Below are 18035 nucleotides of genomic sequence, written 5' to 3'. Positions count from 1 at the left end.
TCTCTCCCATCTGGACAGCCAGAAGGGGGGCTACGTGAGGATGCTGTTCATAGACTACAGTTCAGCCTTCAACACGATAGTCCCCACCAGACTGGCCGGGAAGCTAATGGAATTGGGGCTCAACACCTCCCTGTGTGCCTGGGTCCTGGACTTTCTCACCGCCAGGCCCCAGGTAGTCAAGATGAGAGGGAATACATCGAAATCCCTCGCCCTGAGCACAGGATCGCCCCAGGGTTGCGTCCTCAGCCCCCTATTGTACTCCCTGTACACACATGACTGTGTGGCTAGGTTCAGCTCCAACTCAATAATTAAGTTTGCTGATGACACTGTGGTGGTGGGCCTGATCTCAGACAATGATGAGAAGGCCTACCGGGAGGAGGTGGCTGGTCTAGCACTCTGGTGCCAGGATAACAGCCTCCTCTTGAACATCAAAAAAACGAAGGAGCATGGACTTTAGGAGGGCATCCGAGGACGTACACTCCATTGAGGATAAATGGGGATCCTGTGGATAGGGTGAACTGTTTTAAATATCTGGGAGTCCACATCTCCGAGGGTATGACATGGGCATCACACGCCTCAGCACTCGTAAGGCAAGGCAGCGCCTTTACCACCTCAGGCAATTGAGGAAATTCACAGTGTCTCCGAGGATCCTCCAGTGCTTCTGCGCAGCGGCGGTGGAAAGCATCTTGTCCGGGAACATCTGGTTTGGGAATTGCTCTGCCAAGGACAAGAAGGCTCTGCAGAGAGTAGTGCGTTCGGCCGAACGCACTATGGGAACTTCACTTGCCCCCCTGCAGGAACTATACATCAGGAGGTGCAACTCCAGAGCAAACAATATCATGATAGACCCCTTCCACCACTGCAACAGACTGTTCCAGCTGCTACGGTCAGGCAAACGCCTCCGTTGCCATACGGTGAGAACGGAGAGGTTGAGAAGGAGTTTCTTCCCAGAGGCCATTCGGACTGTAAACGCCTATCTCACCAGGGACTAACTCTACTGAACGTTTTTCCTTCCATTATTTATTATGTAAAAGAAAATGTGTGTTATGATTGTGTTTATAGTTGTTTGGTTGTTTGTCTTTTGCACAAAAGTCTGCGAGCATTGCCACTTTTATTTCACTGCACATCTCGTATGTGTATGTGACAAATAAACTTGACTTGACTTGACTTGACATGACTCTATGGTACATAGATAAGATGGGTTTAGAGCGATGTAGGCCAAACACAGGCAGGTGGCACTAGTGTAGATGAGGCATCCTGGTCGGCTTAGGGCTTGTTTCCACGTTTATAACTATGACTCGGTGGGCCATGGTGGCGCAGCGGTAGTTGCTGCGTTACGGCGCCAGAGACCCGGATTAGATCCCGACTACGAGTGCTGTCTGTATGGAGTTTGTACGTTCACCCCGTGACCACGTGGGTTTTCTCCAAAATCTTCAGTTTCCTCCTACACTCCAAAGACGTATAGGTTTGTAGGTTAATTTGCTTGGTGTACGAGTAAATTGTCCCTAACGTGTGTAGGGTAGTGTTAATGTACGGGGATCGCTGGTCGGTGCAGTCTCAGTGGGCCGATGGGCCTGTTTCTGCGCTGCATTTCTAAAACTAAAACCCCACTGTTATACGAGAAATTTCCCGAACAGTCTGTTACCCATAGCGCTGCGACCATCGTGCTGTGTTTAAAGCCCATAGCGCTGTGTTTATAGCGCTGTGTTTAAAGCCCATAGCGCTGTGTTTATAGCGCTGTGTTTAAAGCCCATAGCGCTGTGTTTATAGCGCTGTGTTTAAAGCCCATAGTGCTGTGTTTATAGCGGTGTTTAAAGCCCATAGCGCTGTGTTTATAGCGCTGTGTTTAAAGCCCATAGCGCTGTGTTTATAGCGCTGTGTTTAAAGCCCATAGCGCTGCGGCCATAGTGCTGTGTTTAAAGCCGACAGCGCAGTTAAAACCTTTGCATGCCAAACCGGCAGCGCTGTGTGTATTACCTTTACGTGCCAAGTCTGTAGCGCTGTGCGTATTGATTTGTGCCCCATGTCTGTCACTGTGTATTGCTTTACGCGCCAGTTTGTGGCTGATAGCGCTTCATTCGCAAAAGTGGGCGGTGGGGTGGGTGGGGGGGCTTGCTGGGATGCTATTGGTTATAGTTTAAATTTGGGAGCAGCACTATTGGCCAGGACTTACTGGCGGTTATTTCAACACCTGATTTCTTACCTGTGTAAAGGCAGGCGCCAGTAAGCCAGAAGTCAGTTCAAGTACATGTACCATAGGGTTTCACCGACGGGCTGAGTCACGATCAGCGGCCCGGATGGCGGCAGAAAGAGGGAGAGAGAGAGAGAGAGAGAGAGAGAGATGTGCTGTGTAAAACTGGACCCCGAGACAAGTATTGTTTTTGTCCTCTCCTGCCAATAAAACTTGAGTTTGAATTAAATTTGGTGAGTAGGAGGGTTTATTTAATATCAAGGAACTACAATGTTAAAAACAGAGAATTGTGAATTCAAATCTAATGTGCAACTTTGTTGATTTCTCAAGAGTTGTTATAATTAGAGTCACTGATTAAAAAATCTACAAAAGAGGATATAGTGATCTGGCTGAAGATATGTACGTTAGGAGCCCCTGCAAGGATGATTTAGGGCAAGGATGATTGAATTCCTACAACCCATTATGAGAACAGTAGTGTGGACATGTTGTCACAACTGACAAGACCATACATACAGCCATACAGGCCCTTCAGCACAACTCGTCCATGCCTACCAAAATTCCCCATCTTAAACCATTTGCCCACTTTTGGCCCTTATTTTATTTTAAGAATGCAGCACGGAAACAGGCCCTTTGACCCACCGAGTCCACGCTGACCAACGATCACCTCGTACACTAGGTCTACCCCACACACTGGGGGCAGCTAATTTTGTTTTAACCAACGCCAATTAACCTGGGATGTGGGAGGAAACCAGCGCACCCAGAGAAAGCCCACGTGGTCACGGGGAGAATGTGCAATCTCTGTACAGACAATATCCAAGCTTAGGTTTGGAGTTCTGGAGCTGTGAGGCAGCAACTCTACCGCTGCGCCACCATAACACTACTTGTGATGTGATGGAAATTTAACAAGCAGCTAACTGGTAAATATTGCTTTTTCAATCACATTCTGCTTTAGGGATTTAAGAGCATGGGCATAAATGTAACAGGTGGCCAATATTTGTGCTTATGTCTCAACACAGGTGGCTAAAGCATAATTTCTCTTCCTCCCAAAAAAAATTCATTCAAGGGAAGTGGATTTGAGATGAAGCTGTTCAACGCTAATTCTTTTTTGAGGAGAATTTACAGTGGAGCAGCAACATGTAGACACAAGGAACTGCAGATGCTGGTTTACAACAAAAAGTACAGGAAGTGCTACAATAACACTGCGTGTCAGGCAGCATCTCTGGAGAAAGCACACCAATATCTTTACTTCCTTAGGAGGCTTAGGACCCCAACAACTCTCAGCCACTTCTACAGATGCGCCAGAGAAATAATTTTATCGGGATGCAGCGCAGCTTGGTTTGGGAACATCTCCATTCAAGCCTGCAAGAAATTGCAGAAAATTGTGGACACAGCCCAGACCATCACACAAACCAAAGTCCTTTCCATTGACTCCATTTATACCTCGCGCTGCCTCGGAAAGGACAGCAGCATAATCAAGGACGAGTTGCACTGTGGCCACTCCCTCTTCTCCCCTAGACAAAAGCTATAGAAGATGTGAAAACGCACACCTCCAGATTCAGGGACGGTTTCTTTCCACCTGTAAGCCCTATAACAGAAGGGAAGAAGTTGTTCCTGACTTAAAGGCCTGTCCCACGAGCATGCGACCTGCATGCGGCAAGCGCAACCTAAAGGGCCAGTCCCACCAGCATGCGCCTGCATGCGGCAAGCGCGACCAAACCAGAAGCGGGAGCCGCTCGGAGGTCGAGTTGGTGACACGGTGTCGAGGCGGCCGTGGGCCGGCAGGCCGTCCCCGCGCGGAATTTTTAAACACGGTCAGTTTTTTGGAGCCCCGCGCGATGTCGGTACCAGCTCCGCACAACTCCATACGGCTCCGGCGATCGAAGTGGGACCGGCCCCGCGAGGCCGTACGGCTCAAGTGACCACGTTAGAGTGGGAGGAGCCATCTTGGGGAACGGCTGCTAACCAGCAGCCATCCGTTTAATTCACTTTTTTTTTTGCAGTTTGAGTTAGTCCTGTGCCCTGTTTGTGGGAGAGATAGTCTTTTTAATGTAGGGGGGTAGGGGGTAATAATATTTCTAGGTCCCTACCTGGTTGGTGAGGCAGCTTTTTCTCTGGGCTGCCCCGTTGACCCGTCCTCGTCAGCGGGCGTGGAGCGCCGTTTCCTGGCGGGGACCGCCCAGCACCTCGGCTTCGGTGGCGGCACAGCGCTGGAGCGCTATCGCGGAGCGGAGCGGGCGATGCCTTGCCTGGGTCGCCGCGCTGGATCGACGCGCTGGAGCTCCGGTGAGCTGTGACCGCCGAGATCAACACTGCGGGGCTGCGGAGCAGAGCGGAGCGGGCGGCGCCGACTTTAACATCGGGAGCCTGGGAGCTCCAAACCAGCGCGGCCTTGTCGGCTTCGGAAGCCGCGGTCCCCAGTTAGGAAGCGGCCGTTCCAGGTGGCCCAGCCGCTGAAAGGACTCTCCCGACGCCGGGGCAACAGCACCCGGCCAGAACGGCCAGGAACATCGGGCCTCCGTAGAGGCAATAGCGGAAGCCTCAATAGGCCTGACTTTGGGCGAACCGGGGATGGGGATTGGACATTGTGCCTTCCCCCACAGTGGTATCCATTGTGGGGGGATGATTTTTTGTGTGTAATGTGAATATGTTAGTTTGTGTCCAAGATGGCTGTCGGAAGGGAGAGTGGACGCTGGCGCGCTTTAGCTGCCGCTGCTCTCTCTTCACATTGTGTTTTTGATTTTTTGTCTTTGGAGCGAATTCTGTCTTTAATTTGTGTATTGGTGATGTCCTTATTATTTATTTTACTCCGACTATATGTTTTTTCTCTCTTGTTAATTTTCTGTAAGGTGTCCTTGAGACTTTGAAAGGCGCCCGCAAATAAAATTTATTATTATTATTATTATTATTATGCAGATGCATGCTGGTGGGACCGGCCCTTTAGGTCATGTTTGCCGCATGGAGTCGCATGCTCCTGGGACAGGCCCTTTACTTAACAGATCATTTTTCTCTAATGCGGGTGGCACAGTAGAGCTGCTGTTTCACAGTGCTGGAGACCCGGGTTCGATCCTGATCTCGGGTGTTGTCTGTGTGGAGTTTGCACGTTCTTTCTAGGGCCGTGTGGGTTTCTTCCAGGTGCTCTGATTTCTTCCCACATTTCAAAGACTTGCGGCTTTGTAGGTTAATTGACCCTCTGTAAATTGCTCCTAAGGTGTGGGGAAAGAGGTATAACATAGACCTAGTGTGAACCGGTGATCATTGGTCAGCATGTTTGTGTATATTGTGTCTAAAAAAAGACACAAAGTGCTGGAGTAACTCAAAGGGTCAGGCAGCATCTCTGGAGAAAATGAATGGGTGACGTTTCGGGACTGAACCCTTCTTCAAACTATGTAGAAAACTGTCTATCTTCAGTCTAAAGCAGCATATACTGTGTAGTATGTTTTACAAGTGAGCTTGTGCATTGTGAATTGGGTGCTTTCTCTATATTCCCCAAAACAAACATAGCATAATTTTACCGACGGTTATCTGTCCTGTGGTGAGTTTTCTCTTATTGGAGAGCGCTGAGAACACATAATTGATCGATGTGACTGTCGTATCCAGAGGGGTGAAGGTAATGGATTTTTTAGCGTCACAGTGAATTAACAGCTCTGATCATCAAGTTCACTAACAATGAACAAGCAGCCTCCAAACAAACTACTTTTGACATACTTTTCACATACCCACAAAATCATTGGACAAATGGCTTCCTGAGTTCCTGAGAGTGTTAAAATGAGCCTTTAATCACTTGATAATCTGGCAAGTTATTTTTATATACACAGAGGGTGGTGGGGGCCTGGAATGTGCTGCCAGGGGTGGTGGTGGAGGCGGATATAAGAGTGGCATTTGAGAGGCTTTTGGATAGGCACATGGATATGCAGGGAATGGTGGAATATAGATCAAATGCAGACAGAGGAGATTAGTTTATGTTCAGCACAGACATTGTGGGCCGAAGGACCTGTCCAGTTCTATGCTCATAAGGCCATAAGACCCTTTTCTGGGAGCTGAAGAAGGGTCTCAACCCGAAACGTCACCTATTTCTTTTCTCCAGAGATGTTGCCTGACCCTCTGAGTTACTCCAGCATTTTGTGTCTATCTTCGGTGTAAACCAGCATCTGCAGTTCCTTCCGACACACTTCTTTTTTAAATCCTTAGTATTTAAGCGTTGATTCCATCCAACAAGTCTCATTCAGGCAGCTTCCAGTCTAACCTACCGTAATCAGAATTCTCCCACAATTTGTCAGTATTCCTAACTAAACTGTTAATTATTACCTTGCCTGAAGGTTTCTCTCCTTTCTCAGAGGCTACTGAACCATATCTCACCATATCTTGCTGGCTAGGTTTTGTTGTTTTTTTTAATCCTTGTGGATAGCTCTGTTATCTCTACCTGAAAGTCTAAAACTACTGAAGTGAAGAGAAAGTCAACCACAATCTTAAGCATCTGTGTATATAACTGGGTCATTTAAAAACATTCACTGTGCATTAATTATATTTGACAAAGTTTTAAAGCATAAACTATTTGTCACTAATGGGCTAAGTCACATGAACAGTTGGATCAATATCCTTTATCAGCTCAGTAAGCATGTGTTTACTTTAAAATAATTAAGTTAAAGAGAATCAGACACCACTGGGGAATATTTGTGGACAAGCACACTGAGACTGGGATCACAAGCAAGGAACTGCAGATGCTGTAATCTTGAGCAAAACACAAGGTGCTGGAGTGAACTTCATAACTGACTTAAAAATTAATATAAATGCTCAGCAGTTCAGGCAGCCTCCATGTGGAGGGAAATGGACGGATGGCATTTCAGTCTGAAGAAGTTCCGACCTGAAACGTCGCCTGTCTATGCCCTCCACAGATGCTGCCTGACCCACTGAGTTCCTCCAGCACTTGTGTTTTGCTTGGGAAACAACTGTCGTGTGCTGTTAACATTGGACGTGTTAAGGCGTTCATTGCACTGTGATTTACATAGTGGCGCAACAGTAGAGTTGCTGCCTCACAGAGCCAGATACCCGAGTTGGACCCAAGGGTGCTGTCTGTACGGAGTTTGTACGTTCTCTCTGTGACCACGTGGATTTTCTCCAGGTACATCCTCTAAAGATGGCGCCTGCCTGTGGCGACATTTTGCCAGTAGCTCAACGGAAGAGGATTATTTACAGCTTCAATCGACTCACCTGGATCAGAAAAGCGGCAGAAATCGGCGCCGTAACGGACAAGCTGCTAGTGGCCCCGACTGCAAGCGTTCCCTCGATCGCTGGAGAGCACCCGACCCGACAAAGGATCACAGGTACTGTACCTGGAATCACCGGGAAGACCTCCGGTGACTTGCCTTGACTTCCTCCCACACTGCAAAGACGTGCACGTTTGTAGGTTAATTGGCTTTGGTAAGTTGTAAACATTTGTCCCTAGTGTGTAGGATAGTGCTAGTGTACATGGTGATTGCTGGTCGGCACAGACTTGGTGGGCTGAAGGGCCTGATTCCACACTGTACCTCTAAAGTAAAGTTTGGATTGAGAAATTCCTATCCGCATCAATCTCTTATTTGCAACGTCTTGCTCAAGCAAATATATTGCTGTGGGTGGCCTGTCCCACTGTACGAGGTAATTCAAGAGTTCTCCCCTGATTCGAGCTCGTGTAATGTACATAGCGGGTACGTAGGTGCTTGTGGATGTCACGTAGCGGCTCGTACCAGTAACGGTAGGTACTCAGGAAATCCGGTAAACTCATGACATTTTTTCAACACTGTGAAAAATGTCCACGAGTAAAAAAAATACTTGTGATTTAAAAAAATTGGTTACTTTTTACTCCTACGAGCTCCTACGTACCCGCTACGTACATTACACGAGCTCGAATCAGGGGAGAACTCGGGAGAACTCTTGAATTACCTCGTATAGTGGGACAGGCCCTTAAGGTTTTCATCAATCTGGCAATTCAAAACAACTTTGGACAAAACTATATTTAAACCAACACTAAAGTGTACATTTCCTATACAACCTAGCAAGGAACACACCTGGTAGAGGGCACCACTTGGTCACGGAAACCCTCTGGACAGTCATCCTCTTAAATTTCTCTTTCCCCCTTCAATTCTCCTGAGGCACATTCAGAGAAGAGAGTTCAAACAGATGACCTTAACCAAGTAGTTGCAGCTAATTGTAATTGATAAACAGCATTCTGGAGAGAAACAGTAATTTGGAACCACGTCTAAACCATGGACACCCCACCAGCTGTACCTTCACCAGAATTACCGCAGCTGTTCAAGAAGGTGGCTCATAGAGTTAACAGCTGTATACCACAGCACAGGCACTTCCGCCACAATGTCTGTGCTCAACACTATGGCGTGCCAATAAATTATTCTCGTCTGCCTGCACGTGATCCATATCCCTCCAGTCCCTGCATATCCGTGTGCCTATTCAAAAGCCAGTTAAACACCACTATCGTATCTTCCTCCACCACCACCCCTGGCATGTTCCAGGCACCCGCTACTCTCTGTGTAAAAAAAAAACATGCCCCGCACATCTTTAAACCTTGCCCCTCGCATCTTGGAAGAGAATTGGAAGAGCAAATATGCAAGGAGATAGCAGATATTAGTAGTAAGCACAAAGTAGTGATTGTGGGAGATTTCAACTTTCCACAACTGGGGAAACACATTCGGTAAATGGGCTGGATGGTTTGGAGTTTGTAAAATGTGTGCAGGATAGTTTTTTGCAGCAATACATAGAGGTACCTACTAGAGGAGGGGCAGTGTTGGACCTCCTGTTAGGAAATGAAATGGGACAGGTGGCGGAGGTATGCGTTGGGGAGCACTTCGGGTCCAGTGATCACAATACCATTAGTTTCAATATAATTATGAAGAGGGTCAGAACTGGACCTAGGGTTGAGATTTTTGATTGGAGAAAGGCTAACTTTGATGAGATGCGGAATGATTTAAAAGGAGTGAACTGGGACATTTTGTTTTATGGGAAGGATGTAGAAGAGAAATTGAGGACATTTAAAGGGGAAATTTTAAGAGTACAGAATCTTTATGTTCCTGTTCGGTTGAAAGGAAACAGTAAAAATTGGAAAGAGCCTTGGTTTTCAAGGGAAATTGGACATCTTGTTCGGAAAAAGAGGGAGATCTACAATAATTATAGGCAGCATGAAGTAAATGAGGTGCTTGAGCAGTATAAGGAATGTAAAAAGAATCTTAAGAAAGAAATTAGAAAAGCTAAAAGAAGACATGAGGTTGCTTTGGCAAGTAAGGTGAAAGTAAATCAAAAGGGTTTCTACAGCTATATTAATAGCAAAAGGAAAACGAGGGATAAAATTGGTCCATTGGAGAGACAGAGTGGACAGCTATCTGCAGAGCCAAAAGAGATGGGGGAGATATTGAACAATTTCTTTTCTTCGGTATTCACCAAGGAGAAGGATATTGAATTATGTGAGGTAAGGGAAACTAGTAGAGTAGCTATGAATACTATGAGTTTCAAAGTAAAAGAAGTACTGACACTTTTGAAAAATATAAAGGTGGATAAGTGTCCAGGTCCTGACAGGATATTCCCTAGGACATTGAGGGAAGTTAGTGTAGAAATAGCCGGGGCTATGACAGAAATATTTCAAATGTCATTAGAAACGGGAATAGTCCCCGAGAATTGGCGTACTGCGCATTTTGTTCCATTCTTTAAAAAGGGGTCTAAGAGTAAACCTAGCAATTATAGGCCTGTTAGTTTGACTTCAGTGGTGGGCAAATTAATGGAAAAGATACTTAGAGATAATATATATATAAGCATCTGGATAAACAGGGTCTGATTAGGAACAGTCAGCATGGATTTGTGCCTGGAAGGTCATGTTTGACTAATCTTCTTGAATTTTTTGAAGAGGTGACTAGAGAAATTGACGAGGGTAAAGCAGTGCATGTTGTCTTCAGATTCAATTTTCAATTTTAATTGTCATTGTCAGTGTACAAATGGTCTATATGGACTTTAGTAAGGCCTTTGACAAGGTTCCTCATGGAAGGTTGGTTAAGAAGGTTCAACTGTTGGGTATAAATGCAGGAGTAGCAAGATGGATTCAACAGTGGCTGAATGGGAGAAGCCAGAGGGTAATGGTGGATGGTTGTTTGTCGGGTTGGAGGCAGGTGACTAGTGGGGTGCCTCAGGGATCAGTGTTGGGTCCTTGGTTGTTTGTCATGTACATCAATGATCTGGATGAAGGTGTGGTAAATTGGATTAGTAAGTATGCAGATGATACCAAGATAGGGGGTGTTGTGGATAATGAAGAGGATTTCCAAAGTCTACAGAGTGATTTAGGCCATTTGGAAGAATGGGCTGAAAGATGGCAGATGGAGTTTAATGCTGATAAATGTGAGGTGCTACACCTTGGCAGGACAAATCAAAATAGGACGTACATGGTAAATGGTAGGGAATTGAAGAATACAGTTGAACAGAGGGATCTGGGAATAACCGTGCATAGTTCCTTGAAGGTGGAATCTCATATAGATAAGGTGGTAAAGAAAGCTTTTGGTATGCTAGCCTTTATAAATCAGAGCATTGAGTATAGAAGCTGGGATGTAATGTTAAAATTATACAAGGCATTGGTGAGACCAAATCTGGAGTATGGTGTACAATTTTGGTCGCCCAATTATAGGAAGGATGTCAACAAAATAGAGAGAGTACAGAGGAGATTTACTAGAATGTTGCCTGGGTTTCAACAACTAAGTTACAGAGAAAGGTTGAATAAGTTAGGTCTTTATTCTCTGGAGCGCAGAAGGTTAAGGGGGGGACTTGATAGAGGTCTTTAAAATGATGAGAGGGATAGACAGAGTTGATGTGGATCAGCTTTTCCCTTTGAGAATAGGGAAGATTCAAACAAGAGGACATGACTTCAGAATTAAGGGACACAAGTTTAGGGGTAACATGAGGGAGAACTTCTTTACTCAGAGAGTGGTAGCGGTGTGGAATGAGCTTCCAGTGGAAGTGGCGGAGGCAGGTTCGTTGGTATAATTTAAAAGTAAATTGGATAGGCATATGGATGAGAAGGGAATGGAGGGTTATGGTATGAGTGCAGGCAGGTGGGACTAAGGGAAAAAAGATATTCGGCACGGACTTGTAGGGCTGAGATGGCCTGTTTCCGTGCTGTAATTGTTATATGGTTATATGGTTATCTTAAAGCTATGCTCTCTAGTCCTTGACATTTCCACCCAGGGAAAAAGGGTTCTGACTCTCTACCCTATCTATGCCTTTCATAATTTGATATACCTGTACTTCCATCAGATCGCCCCTCAACCTCCATTATTCCAGGCACCCACCATTCAGTATAAAACAAAAGTTCTATTAGCAAATAGTTCTATTGAGGCAAAAGAAAATAGCATCTGTTCTACTCTTGAATATTGACCAGAAACAGTAGATAACTAGATTTAGTCTTTAGACTTTAGAGATATAGTGCGTAAATAGGCCCGTCGGCCCATTGAGTCTGTGCTTGCCAGCGATCACCCCGTATGCACAATAGGGACAACTTGCAATTTTACAAATGCCAATTAACCTACAAATCTACAAACTGCACGTCTTTGGAGTGTGGGAGGAAACACCCGGAGAAACCTTTGCAGTTACAGGGAAAACATAGAAACTCCGTACTGACAGCATCCGTGGTCACGATCGAACCCGGGTCTTTGGCGTTGTAAGGCAGCAACCCCACCACTGCGCCACCCTGCTGCCCCTGGCATACTGGCAGAGCATTTCTGTGCACTCTGCCACTGTTCACAAAGTTTATTTACTGCTAGCAAAGTTAAACATATGAGCATAAACGTGTTCAGTCTTTTTTATTTGCTGTGGTTACTTGTTAGTAGAGGTTTTATCCATTGCCAATTAGGCACAAGTCCGAACATAGAACAGTACAGCACAGCAAGAAGCCCGTCGACCCACACTGTCTATGCCAAACATGATACCAAATTAAACTAATCCCCTCCGCCTGTATATAACCCATAACCCTCCATATCCATGTGTCTATCTAAAAGCCTCTTAAAAGCCATTATTATATGTGCCTCCACCACCACCCATGGCAGTGCGTTTCCAGGCACCCACCATCCTCTCTATACAATACTTGCCGCACACATCTCCTTTAAACTTTGCCCCTCTCACCTTTACTTAGAACCTTTGCTGAATTGTGATCATCTCCTTGCCAAGGTGACATTTAAGAGATTGTTCATTAAATGTCCCTGTTTAAAAAAAAAAGTAATAATTTGAATGAAATAGTTTTATTATAGTCTTCCACAGTTACAAAATAAGTCTTTCATGCATTGGTAGAATCACTTTTGACTTATCCACACGTCTTTAGTTTTGCTTAGTCTAGAGTTACAGTATGGAAACAGGCCATGGTTCTATTTAGCCCCACTTTCCCTACACATCATGGGCAATTTACAGAGGCCAATTAACCAACAAACCTGCACTTCTTAGGGATGTGGGAGCACGAGAGGAAACACACACGGTCACAGGGAGAACGTACAAACTCCACACAGACAGCACCTGAGGACAGGATCGAACTCGGGTCTTTGGCACGGTGAAGCAGCAGCTCTACCCGCTGCGCCACCCTCATTAGAGAACAATTATCTATGGTAAATAATTCAGGAACAACTTCTGTTATCAGGCTTTTGAACTGTCCTCAATTTAAGTGGGGTACTTTCCAATTCACGGCTACACCATGGCGGATATTGGTTTTTGTCAGCGATGCTACGATGCTGAGAACAATATTCTGCACTCTGTACCTCACCCTTTGCTCTACCTATTGTACTTGAGTTTGAACTGATTGTATCTATGTTGGGTATATTTTAAAAAAAGACACAAAGTGCTGGAGTAACTCAGAGGGTTGGGCAGCATCTCTGGAGGACATGGATATGTGACATATTGGATCGGGACCCTTCTAACCATGTTCTCCAGAGATACTGCCCGACCCACTGAGATATTCCACCACTTTGTGCCTTTTGGTGTTCCCCAACATCTGCAGTTATATCTAATCTATTTGAATAGCAAGCAGAACAAACATTTTCACTATACCTCCGTACACGTGACCTAAACAAAACATAACACCACTCTTACTTCCCATTACTCTAGAATACTGTAACATAATTGATCGTATCTCCAGTCACTGGAGATTTTTCAAAATTGAAATCTTTCAGCCATTAAGTAGTACAAATCGATCAGGAGCACTACTGGCAGATTGCCACGTTCATTACCTCTTTTTCTACTAATAGTACATTGAACATTTCATTTTGGACCTCTTTAATCTACATGACTCTGCCTGTGGGTTTGGAGCCCTGCTTGTGGCCTATTTAGTGTCATTTATTTATATTTAAGATATTTATATATATTTAATATATCTATACCTATAAAAGTCTGATCTTGTGTGTGTGTGTGTGTGTGTGTATTCATTATATCTTCCTCAAAACGCTGAGCGCTAACGCTTAAATTTTTACACATTCTTACTCACATTTTACCCCTCCACGTCCTCATCAGGTTCACTTCAGATTTCATGCTCTATTTCAAAAGTTATTCGCGATTAGTTTTAAAAAAAGCTAAAAACCGCTTCACAGAGAGCCTTTTTCCAGCAGTTTCAAATGATGATGTCACAATGCCACTCACCGTGCACCTATCACAATGGGCTAAGCTGCCCACTGCCACAATGACATCACAATGGGACATTGTGAGCGGTAACCACAGCTGCAGGAGAGGTTGCCAAATGGAGAGAGGGAGGGGGAGGGGGAGGGGGAGAGAGAAGGATAGTGTTGCACAGGTCTGGTTCATTGGCTCGCCGGCCTGTGTTTTCTGCAACGAGGTAGAGACCGTGTTTCACGTGTATATGGAGTGTGTGATGTTGCAGCCCCTGTACGAATATCTGAAGGGGCTGCTTCTCAAGTTCTGGTTGCAATTTAGTCCCACGATCCTGGGCATTTGGACATGGCAGGGAGTGGGGAGGGCCGATCGAGGGGCGAGGGGGATCTCTCTGTCGGTTTGCTCCTGGGCCTGGCCAAGATGCCTATTTGCGTGTGTCCCCCCACCCCATCCCCCCCGCAACTTGGGGACGATTGATTGCCTCCATAAATTCCATAATTTTCCTTAAAAGGGGTTGATGGGGGTGATTGGCTCCGGGGGGGGGGAGGTGCCTGTCTCTGGGGTGAATGACAACAACGCCCCCCTCCCGTGTTGGGGGACGGGTCCCAATGGCTCCAACAGCCTGCTATATATACATATCTCAGTTTACATTACAGAAAACACACCTGGATATGTATTTGCAGACTCATGCCAACAAATAAATTAAGTATAAATTAATGCAACCAAATGGTAAGTAAACTTTAAATGAACAGAAGCGGAGAAGATGCTTCGTTGGAACAATTAGGTATGGTTCAAAAGGCATAAAAGCATAATCAGGCCACTTGGCTCTTCGAGTCTGCTCCACTGTTCATTCTTTCAAGACTGATCTATCTTTCTCTCTCAACCCAATTCTCCTGCCTTCTCCCCGTAACCTGACACCCATACTAATCAAGAACCTGTTAATCTCTGCTTTAAAAATACCCAGTGACTTGGTCACCACCACCCCCTGTGGCAATGAATTCCACAGATTCGACACCCTCTGGCTAAAGAAATTCCTGCTCATCTCCACTCTAAATGTACATTGTTTTATTCTGAGGCTATGGCTTCTGGTCCGAGACTCTCCCATTACTGGAAACATCCACTCTATCAGGGTGGCCTATACATTGGGTGACGCTCTCAGAATTAAGTTTGCGTAAGACCATACGACATAGGAACAGAATTAAGCCATTCGGCCCTTCTAGTCTGCACAGCCATTCGTTCATCGCTGATCTTTTTTCTTCTTTTGTAATTGTAATTGTAATTGTAAATCTTTATTGTCATTTCCTGAGTATTCGCATACTCAGAGGAAACAAAAAAAACGTTTCTCGACCAGTGTCCATTCAGTTTTCGTTACAAAATAAATAGCAATTAAAGTTAAAATACATGTCATGAACAATTTAACCCTCTAATAACATTCAATAACATTCAACAGCCGTTCCGACTGGCAGCGGGGTGTTTGTGCGCGATACTTGGCAGGGGGGAAAGTTCATTTAACAGTCTTATAGCCTGTGGGAAGAAGCTGAGGAGCATCCTGCTGGTTTTGCAGCTGATGCTCCTGTACCTCTTCCCAGATGGGAGGATGGTGAAAAAGTCATGCGATGGGTGGTAAGGGTCTTTGATGATGGAGATGGCTCTGTTGATGCATCTCTTCTTGTATATGTCCAGCAGGAAGGGGAGTGGAGCACCAATAATCCTGCTTGCGGTCTTCACTATCCTGTCCAGTTGGTGACGTTCGTACGCCTTGCAGCTCCCGAACCAGGAAGTGATGCCGTATGTCAGTGTGCTCTCAACAGTCCCCCTGTAAAAAGTCCGTAGGTGTGTGGTGGGGAGGCCTGCTTTCCGTAGTCTTCGGAGGGGGTGAAGTCGCTGCTGGGCTCTCTTTTAAGTGCGGTCTCGTAATTTTGTCTGGATTAAAGGAGGTGCTGGACCACCAGTTGCCGGCAAATCTTTGGTGGGCCTGCCCTCCAAATGTGGTCTAACCAAAGTCCGATAAAGCTGCATCAAGACTTCCTAAATCTTGTAGTCAATGCCCCTTGTTGCAAAACATTTCTAGGCAGCAGTGATCATTTTGTGTTGCTGTCAGAGTTGGCTGCATTGAGGAGGTGGTTGCTCTATTGGTAATGAGACTTACTTTCCTTGAGCAGATACACATTTGCAATGATCGCATATCTTCCAGGTGTCCAAGGTGTGACAGATAATGCTCACACTGTTTCAGGCTCTCCAAGACACACTCCAGACTCCCCTTCATTGAGTCCATCCACACTTCATGCTGCCTTGGAAAGGCAGCCAACATAATCGAAGACTTGTCCCACCCTGGTCATTCCTTCTTAGTTTAGTTTAGAGATACCTTCTCCCCGATCCCATCCGGCAGAAGCTTGAAAGCGCACACCATCATACTCAGGAAGAGCTTCTTTCCCTCTCTTATCAGGCTTCAGAACGGTCCTTCCATAAGCTAGGGTGCTGTCCGATTCACCTCTACCCCATTGCGTACATTGAACTTTGTCTCTGGAACTGGTGCTCTACAATGCTGAGAACTATATTCTGCACTCTGTAACTTCCCCTTTGCTCTACCTATTGTGCTTGAGTTTGCTTTGATTGTGCTTTTGTAAAGTATTATCTGATCTGTTTGGATAGCTTGCGAAACAAAGCCTTTCACTGTATCTCAGAACACACAATAATAAACTCAAAGCTAAAACTATATTTAGTACTCTGTATCTTGTTCTTTGCTCTATCTATTGCACTTGAGTTTACTTGGTTGTATTTATGCATAGTATTATCTGATCTGTTTCGATAGCATGCAAAACAAAGCCTTTCACTGTACCTGTGACAATAATAAACTTTAATCTAAAATGTATTCTGCATCTTTCCCTTTGCTCTATCTATTGTGTTGAGTTTGGCTTGTATGTATTTATGTATAGGATTCTGATATGATTGGATAGCATGCAAAGCAATGTTTATCACAGTGCCTCGGTACATGTGATAATTATAAACCTAAATATATTACAAGGGTTATCTTTCCCTGAAGATGCAATGGAAAGGGAAATTTCTCAAGGTCAACGCGATGTGTGCAAGGAGGTTGCATGACTCATTTAATCCCAGTCAGTAGTATTGACAACCTGATATCAATTAGTGGATGAGTGTGCAGCCAACACTGTGGTTGGCAGCTTTAATTAAAATTAACTATGTAGCTACAAAACCAAACATTGCACACTGAAAATGCACGTGCATTTGCACTAGGGACTGGATTATTGTCTAGAGCAATATGAGTAAGCATGCGTTAACACAGGAGTACAGGTACAATGCTCCTATTTAGAGGGGAATTATTTCTAGGTCAGCTACAACTCTACAAAGGTACTGTGCTTTGAAACATTAATGGCGAAAATAAAATGACATGAAGCACAGTGGTGCAGCAGGGAGAGTCGCTGCCTTACAGTGCCAGACACTTGGGTTCGATCCTGACCTCGGGTGCTTTCCGTGCGTGGAGTATGTACGTGATTCCATGTGCGATTCCTCCGAGTGCTCCAGTCACCCCACATCCCAAAGATGTGCAGGTTTGGTTAATTGATCTCTGTATATGACCCCTAATTTGTAGGGAGTGGATGGGGAAAGTGGTTTAACATAGAACTCGTGTGAACAGGTGATCGATGATTGGTGTGGACTCGGTGAGCCGAAGGGCCTGTTTCCATGTTGTATCTTTTAATCAAAGCACACTTTTAGCAGTCATAAAGAATAATAGAATTACCATCAAGTCTACTACACCAGTCCATCATGGCATATCTATCTCTCCCCCCCCCAAACCCCATTCTCCTGCCTTCTCCCCATAACCTCGGACACCTGTACTAGTCAAGAATCTATCTATCTCTGCCTTAAAAATATCCACTAACTTGGCCTCCACGGCTTTCTGTGGCAAAGAATTCCACATCACTTTTCAAATTCTAACAAGAGTAGCAAAAGAATAGATTGAAACCTTCAGTCAGTTGGCAATGGTAGAGCGAATGAGCAGAATATTGAGACAATATCTTTCACCAAAGTTGAATATCTAGTCAGATCAGATTGATTTAAAACCGATCTCAAGCCTGCGATTGTGGTACTACAGTAGCAGCTGGTCACCAATTTGAAAAGCCCAACCGATGAATCCAAGACACTGCATACCTTCTCGTTGGAGTTCAATTGCTTTGGAATTTCAGACATAAAACACTTAGCAACATTCTTC

This window comes from Leucoraja erinacea, chromosome 13 (genome assembly GCF_028641065.1).
Source record: "Leucoraja erinacea ecotype New England chromosome 13, Leri_hhj_1, whole genome shotgun sequence".
NCBI classification, from domain to species: Eukaryota; Metazoa; Chordata; class Chondrichthyes; order Rajiformes; family Rajidae; genus Leucoraja; species Leucoraja erinaceus.
The sequence above is the reverse complement of the archived record's forward strand: the minus strand, read 5'-3'. Positions refer to the sequence as shown.